Source organism: Phocoena phocoena, chromosome 3 (genome assembly GCF_963924675.1).
Source record: "Phocoena phocoena chromosome 3, mPhoPho1.1, whole genome shotgun sequence".
Taxonomy (NCBI): domain Eukaryota; kingdom Metazoa; phylum Chordata; class Mammalia; order Artiodactyla; family Phocoenidae; genus Phocoena; species Phocoena phocoena.
In genome coordinates, this window is record NC_089221.1 from 22,715,741 (window position 1) to 22,724,190 (window position 8,450).

The 8,450-nt window shown below is 37.4% G+C and overlaps 1 pseudogene; it reads left to right on the forward strand.

The window, feature by feature from the left end:
* The first annotated feature begins 5,290 nt into the window (after nucleotides 1-5,290).
* LOC136120120 (EH domain-containing protein 1 pseudogene) lies at nucleotides 5,291-6,941 on the forward strand (annotated as a pseudogene).
* The last annotated feature ends 1,509 nt before the right edge of the window (nucleotides 6,942-8,450 follow it).

Sequence of the window (8,450 nt, forward strand, 5' to 3'; positions counted from 1 at the left end):
TTGGTGGACTCAATAATATTATAGTACTCACATGTGAGACCCTTTTACTTCCAGCTGTTAGAGACCACCTAGCTTGTTACAGTGAAATACTATGCTGAATATAATATCAAAGTTTTTCTTGAACCCTGTGCTCTTGTTTATTTTTATTCATAAAATTAAGTATATAATTTAGGAATCTGATCAGGTTATGTCATCTTATGTCCCTGAATGAAACCTGGCCTATATCTTTATTTTCTATTATTGTTTCCCTTTTATATTTGTAGATTTTATTGTTGCTAATAAGAGAAAGTGGCCACAGGTAGGAGAATATGCTCAATAAACCTGACAACGTGAATTAGCCCTGAAGGCCAATAAGTAGAATGTCTCAAAACACTGGTGAGCTTTGGACAAATTTGCCTTGGGTCACTACTCAAGACCTCATATGGACTCTTTTCTGTTTGTCTCCCTGAGAATCAATTTGTTTATTCCATCTACCAGGAAGTGCAGCAAGTAAGGTTTACTGATGGTGACAGCTGGCATTTGGTCAGGATACAGACACCCAGGATGTAAAAGCAGCATATTTATTTCCAACTATCTCAGCTCTCATAGGTTGTCCCAGTGGAATCCTCATCCCCACCCAGGGAAATTCATGCTTCATCCATGTACTCTCACCATAGACCTAAACAGCGTTTGTATCTTTTGAAATTTTACACTTTTACCAAACACACTTACATGGACCAAGAGTCAGAGAAGCTGAAGGAAGATCCTAGGGAAGGTGGAATATTTTAAGGGTCAGCAGCTGTGTCATGCTAATAAGATGAGCAAGTAATTAAGTAGCAGTATGTGTGATCTACAAAATGGCTGTTGCTTCACTTCTGTCTTTCAAATACAATCTACCCTCCATATCCACGGATTCTAGGGCTCCACATCCAAGAAGTCAACCAACAACACATTGAAAATTTTGGAAAAAAAATTCCAGAATTTCCAAACACCAAAACTTGAATTTACAGCACTGGCAATTATTTACATAGCATTTACTTTGTATTTACAACTATTTACATAGCATTTACATTGTATTAGGTACTATAAGTAGTCTAGAGATATTTTAAAATATATGAGGATATACATAGATATATCCTCATATACATAGGATAGGCTATACATATACATAGTGTTTGTCTATAACTATACATGGTTATAGACAAACACTATGCCATTTTATATAGGGTATTTGAGTATCTGAGGATTTTGGTATCCTTGGGGGTCCTGGAATCAGTCCCCCACAGACACTGAGAGATGACTGTATCATGCACAAGAATCTCTCTTATGACCCATCTTAATGGGAAATCAGTGGGAAAAGGATTTCTGGGAAAGGCAGTTTGGCCTAGCCAAATGGATATATTATAAAGGCACCCAAGTATATTTTATTGTTATTTAGTATGTTAAAATATCTGTATTGATTAAATGTGTTTGTTTTCTACTTATTTAAAAACTTCTAACATTCTATAAATATATAGATTTGGTAAATTTCTAGGAATTATTCCCTTAAATTAATATGAAAATATTCAGAGAGTAAATTTGTTATTAAATATAAAAATTTGCCAATTGTTACAATAGTTCATGGAATAATTATGGGGGGGTTTGGGCACTTTATTGATTATGGTTCAACTATCTTGATCTACATACAAGGATTATTTTGGCTTTCTGTTGCTTTTTCTTCAAACATTATCAATATTTTTTGCAATTGATATTTCTTGGAAGTACAATAAATCCAATTATTTTAAAGTTTTATTTGTGAAAAATACTTTGTCAAGTACAAAGATTAATTAACGAAAGCAATGTCTTTGCACAATCATCTCCCTGACAGTAAACTGTTTGAATTATGTTGTCATGCTCATATTAGCTAGATAGGGTTTAATTTTTAGGCAATGATAAATATATTCTAGGAATACAACAATAATAATGCATACATATGTTAATTGATGAAAGAGCAAGTATAAATGCATATGTTTTAAATTAATTTATTTTCTGGGTTCACTTACCTTTCCATAATAGCTTACACTTAATTTGCATTATGTTCTTCTATGTTTACATCCACGCTAGAGTCTACATGTTCCTGAAAAATTAAATATTTTGTTGCATTAACAATGTCAAGTAGAGTTAGACTCTTCTGTTAACACTTGTTATTATGTAGGCAATCACTAAGCATACAATGATTTCATAATGCTATTATGTGCTTCTATGGTGATAAAGAGCTTGTATTGACGGACAAAAATAGTTGAATAAGCGATGGTGTTTCTTGCATTATAAAATCTGTTACCATTATCTGTATAACTCCTTAATCCCATACGTTCATCCTAAATCTTTTCCAAGTACATGAAACCTTAAAATAGACTTTTTTGTGAAACTCCATAGGCTCTGCAGCTGGTTAATTTGTTCATCTCCAGTAGTGCTGAAATAGACCAGTGACACCTAAATGCACTCTCTGGCATACTGTGAGAGTGCTAACACGTCAATTATAGATGCCTCTGTTAAACTTTCCTGGAATTATGTGTCCCAGGGAGCTAATTTATAGGACTAAAGGATTTGATATAGGTGTCGATTAAGCTGAATTTGGATTTCCCATAATTGGAAAATCTTAATTGTAATGTGCTCTCATTTGTCAGTATAGTCAGTTCCAGTCTTTAGTATATTAATTCTATAATTTTCCTCATTTCTCTTCAACATTTCACTAATAACCTTTATATGAAGTTGAATATGGTATTGTATAGTGACAATTTTTCTCTCATAGAAGACTGTAAAAGCTGATGTACGTGATAATTTTACTGGAAAGGAAAGAATGCAGCTGTTTATGGCATTGGAGGACCATGTACAATCCTGCATTATTCCAACCACCCTTCTTCCCATGAATTTTTTTGGGAACATTACTATGCCCTGGGCCAGTGTCTAAAATCAGAAACGCATAGTTTTCTGGTTATCTGGACTGTTGCATAAGGCTGAAACTCAAAGTTAAATACAGCCTTTCTACTCTTAAAAAACTCCAATATATTTATATATATATATATATATAATATATATATTTTATGAATAGAAAGGCTCTATTTGACTTTTATATTAATTATATAGCTAATGTATATAATTAATGTAATTTTATACAATTAAATATAATTAACATATATCATGTTTAATAGTATTATATAATTAATACATAAATCCTGCTTTATCCAAACATTTAATGATATTTTTCACTCTACTGGGAAAATATTAACATTTCATGAGATATTTCTTTTCTGGGATAAATATTAAAAATTATCAATGTCACTTCAGGGCTTAAATGGGAGAAAATTAACTGAATCTTATGGATCAATGAATTCAAACCTTATTAACAACCATGTGGCATTAGTACTATTAATATTCTCATTTTACAGAGAAGGAGAGTGAAACAAAACATGGCTAACTTTGGATCTGGGCCTTTACCAACTTCCTTCTATTTCTTTCCAGAAAGAAGAAAGTGTGAATTTTAACCATTATTAACTAGGGACTGCTATCAGTATCTCAGTGCAATACTGACTCCCTAAAAAAGGTCACCAGAAACCTTATTGATTAAGCAAACAAATTTTTAGACCAGTGCAGGTATGGAGAACAATGCCTTGACTGAATCTTAGTGCATCTCAGAAAGGGAAGATACATACAGAATTATCAGAATCTGGGGCCAACTGGTTTAAAGCAAGTCTTTCATTGTGAGAAGCTCATTGGGGCTGGAAACATTTTTCACACAAAAGTTTAGGATTGTAGGCACAGGCAGGAAATGGCCTTAATAAGTAAACTTGTCTGATAACCAAACTGCTTGTCCAGGTGAGCAAAATTTTTCCTATTAGAAGAGCTATTTGCCTAAATAAGCAAATTATGTTATCATATATTGGCTTACAGGATTTCCTTGAATCAAATACAATATATACCTACTGGTTTCTAGCCCTAAATTCATGAGCAAGAATGCCTAGGGACAAAGTCAAGACAAGTTAAAATGGTAGGAGGGGTGGGGTTCAGTTCTTAGTTAAGATTCCTAGGCTATGTTAATGCAATTCAATTCTCAGTACCTTTCTTGGAAAAGAAAATTTCTCATCTTATCATATGAACAAGTTATACTTAGAAAAACTTGTGGGAAATCTTTGTAAAATATGTGCCAGCTTTCTCTTTGGTGCTTAAGTTCAGAGGAAGAACAGATCATTGATCTTGTGTCAAATAAAAAATCCTGCTTCCCTCCCAACAGTTACTAATCCCTGTTGTGGATAATTGTCCAATGTGGAAATAACTCCCATTATCAATCTAAGACTGTTCTAATACAATAGCCACTAGCCACATGTAACTATTTAAATTTGAACTTTGATTAATTCAAATGTAAAAGGCAATTCCTCAGTCATCCTAATCACATTTCAAGTGCTTAACAGCTACCTGTGGCTGGTAACTACCATGTCAGATAATCCAGAATTGCAGAACATTTCTATCATTAAACAAAGTTCCATGGCACAACTTTGATCAGAGATAATTCTTCATGTTCTGAGAGTTGATTCAGAATATATTCACCTTTAACAAAACATAAATGTCATTTCAGGGCTTTCAGAGCAATAGTCTTATTTATGAATAGGGTTAATGCAAGTTGTCATGTAGTGGCATTTCACATAAATTATTATTTTTCATGTGAATGACAGCATGTTTTGCATTCCAATTTTGTATCAAACTCACATTGGACCGTCATTTTTTCCTTTCATTATTTTTTGATAAAAAGCTATTAGGGGTAGTGGGAAATACTTTTTCTCTTAATGGTTCATTGAATGTTCATTAGATATTTATGGGCACACTAAAAATAATACCACTGAGTCATTTCCGGGAAATGCAAAAATACACAAGAAGAATCCCATCATGTGCTATAAAACTTTAATGTATATTAAAATTAAACACCTATGACTTCATAGCTTTACTCTATTCCACGATAGGAAAACAAAAGAATTTCATAAATGAGAGCAAGACATAAGTAGTTGATTCTACTTGATTAGTTTCTTTCAGAACAGAATAATTTAGTTGGAAGTATAAGGAAACAAACTATTTGCTCTTTTGCTGTGAAACAGTCCAACATTAACTAAAATTGAGCATCTTCAAGTTTCCATGTAATGTGTGTCCCAACACAGACTATCTGATAGGGCAGTAAAGGCACTTTTTGGTCTGAGTCTGGGCTAATACATTATTACAAGTTCCTTTTTAAAAAGAAATACTTTGAGATAGTAAATTACCAAACCTTGTCTATTAAACATCAATGGGTAAAGTATGATAAATTAAGAAATAAATGCAGTAAATTATGAATTGTCTCATATATACAAGTGTGCTTTCTTAACTTATTTTCTAACTGGCTCTTAAGGCTAATTTCACCTAGTTATATTCTTACATTTTGAATAACATCCCCATAAACTGAGTCTCTGAACATTTAGTCACGTCTTCTTTGGTCTTGATCTTCTCAATAAAAACACCTAACTCGTGCTATCTCTCTAAGTTAGCGAACGTAGAGATACCTCCCCCGGCAACACACAGTGTGCTCCAAAATGGTAGATGTCACAAGATCAGACAGAGGCATTTACCTTGTTCTTTTAAGGTAAATCCTCCAATACCCTATTTAAAATCTCCTCAACCTCAGCAGATTATCCGCGGAAGAGAGGCGCCTACAACCGAGCCTGCGGTGCGCACGCGCAGTGCATGCCGGCCCGCCGCCGGCCCGCCTTGGCTCTCTGCCCGCTTCCGGCTCTCAGCCAGTCATCTGACCAGCCGCAGCCAGCCGCATCTCTGGCAGCACGTTCAGCTGGCTTGGCAAGAACACTCGCTACAAGAAGGAGCCAGAGCTCTTCCAAATGGTGGCCGAGGGGCTGCGGTCACTGTATCCCCCGGAGGCTGCTGCCCTGGAGGAGCAGTAAGGCTCCCACGAGTTCCACTCCCCGCCGCCGGAGGACTCTGACTCTGACTCTGACCGTAGCCCAAGCTACTCCTCGTGGACCTGTACAGTATGCGCAAAACCACCTTCAGGAGGCGTCTGATGAAGAAGGGCTTCCTGGGAATGCGTATAGGGCCGAGCACACCACTGACTCCTTTTTTGCCACCAAACACAGCCTCGCCGAGGATGTGGTGCCCGGCGACACCTGCTCGTTGTGACCTCTGTGGCACCACTTCCACAAGCTCAGCATCTTCGGTACAGTTTCCCCCACAGGTTCATGCGTGCCCAGCTGCCTAGCCCAGTGTTGGACAGCATACACACCTTCGGCCCTCCCGGGATTCTGTCTGGAAAGAAAGCACCTCAGGAGAGGTTATGACCTTGTGGAGGGCCTGGAGTGGTTCACCAAGCGTGTGGACCACATCATCCTGCCCTTTGACGCTTCTGAAGTGGGTATCTCCAAAGAGTTCTCAGAGGTCATCAAGGCCCATAGGACAAGAGATGCATTGTGTTGAAGTTCCAGGCCTTGAAGCCCAAACTGCTGGACATGGTGGACGATATGCTGGTCAGTGACACCGTCCGGATGATGGCATGGTGTGCCGGGCCAGGCTGTGAAGGGCCATTCCTTGTATGGCTCCAGAATAGGCGCTTGGGGCATGACTATGGTGAGGGGCCCGGTGAGGACACTGATGACGTTGAGTGGGTGGTGGACAAGCAGAAGCTCACCAGCAACGAGATCTACGTACTGTCACCTTTCAGCTGTCAGATCATGTGTTGCAGTGCCAAGTAGGAGATGGTGAAGTCCGTGCTGCCCCGTACGGTGCCGGGGGAGGTCTGGAAGCTGGCCGATGTAGACCAGGACGGGCTGCTGGGAGATGAGGTATTTGTCCTGGGCAAACACCTCGCCAAAGTCAAGCTCAAGGGCCACAAGGTGCCCGCTGACCTGCCCCCTTGCCTGATCTCATCCTCCAAGCAGAAGCACCAGTGACCCACCCTGCCCCGCACCCCCAAGCCATCTCAGCGCCCGGCCAGGCAGAGACTGAGGAGGGGAAGGGTCACCAGTTCTCAAGGACCCTAAAGACTGAGCAGATGTTTCCTCAGCTTTTGAAAAAGGTAAGGAAAAAAAATTTTTTTTTATAGGGTAACAGCACTGATAGGATAACAGTATTGATATCTATCTACTCCTCACTTGAAATTAGTTTACTATGAGCCAGATACTCCATTAAGCACTTTAATATGTATCATGCCTTTTCATAATTACCAAAGCCCAATGAGAAAAGTTATGTCAAATGCTGGTTATAGGATTTTGAATCTCAGTAAGACACCATAACTTTCTGAAAAGTTTATAGCTAATACATAATAGAACTGTAACTTAAATCTGAATTTCAGGTATCTTGATTTCCAAAATAATGTTTTTTTAAAAAGTTTTAGTTGTAATATACAAGTGCAGGAAATTTAATATCCCAAATCTATTTATCAAAAAAACTATCATTACCTCCATAATTAAGGGTTTTCTTATCAAGCCATCAAAAAAATCTTACCTTAAGCAGTCCTGCATGCTTGATGTTTTCTATAATTAGTTTTGCTGTTAGGAAATTTAATGTAAGCGTGTTTTCTTGTGCCTGGCTTCTTTCATGCAACATAATGTTCTTGAGATTTTTCTGTGTTGCTGCATGCATCATGGTTGATCCTTTGTCATTGCTAAAAAAAAATTCATTGCATAAATATACTTCCATCTGTTTATCCAGTCTCCCGTTGATGGATATTTGGGTTGCTTCCAAGTTTTGGCTACTGTAAATCATTGGTTATTTGGGGCTGAAGATGGGTGAGTTTGATTGCTAACAGGCATGAAGGAACATTTGGGGTGATGGAGTTAGTTATGCAAGTATATACATTCAGGTGCATTTTAATGTGTGTAAATTTTATCTCAGTAAGCTGAATAAAATATCTGTTTTTCATATGGAAGAATGAGCTGCAACACAAATATGACCGCTCCACCACTTTTCTTCAAGCACTTCAGTTATTTCCTAATATTCTTCAGGAAAATATCAAACTTTATAGCGTTTATACAGCGGCTTCTCTGATCTGATTAACTCACAATTGCCTATTTTACTTTTTAACTACCCAACTTTCTAACTTGATCTTCTTACAATACCTTCATGTTCAAATAAAAAATATGTTTATTTTCCTGAACATGTTGCAGTAATTTATGTCTTTACACACTTCCTGAAATGACTTTCTATTTTATTCTATTATGTGATTTGTTTTTTTACTGCCCCCAATTACACAACCCCCCACACACCATAGCATCAGCATCACCATCAACACAGCAAACACGATCCACAACTCTACCACTCTCCACTCTAAGTAATTATAAATCACACTTCAGATTTGGATCACGTGTCCTCTCTTTAAATTCTGTGGTTAAATGACTGCAGTTTATAATCTCTGCTCCACCATCCACAAGCTGTGGAACAATGGAAAATATATCAAACCT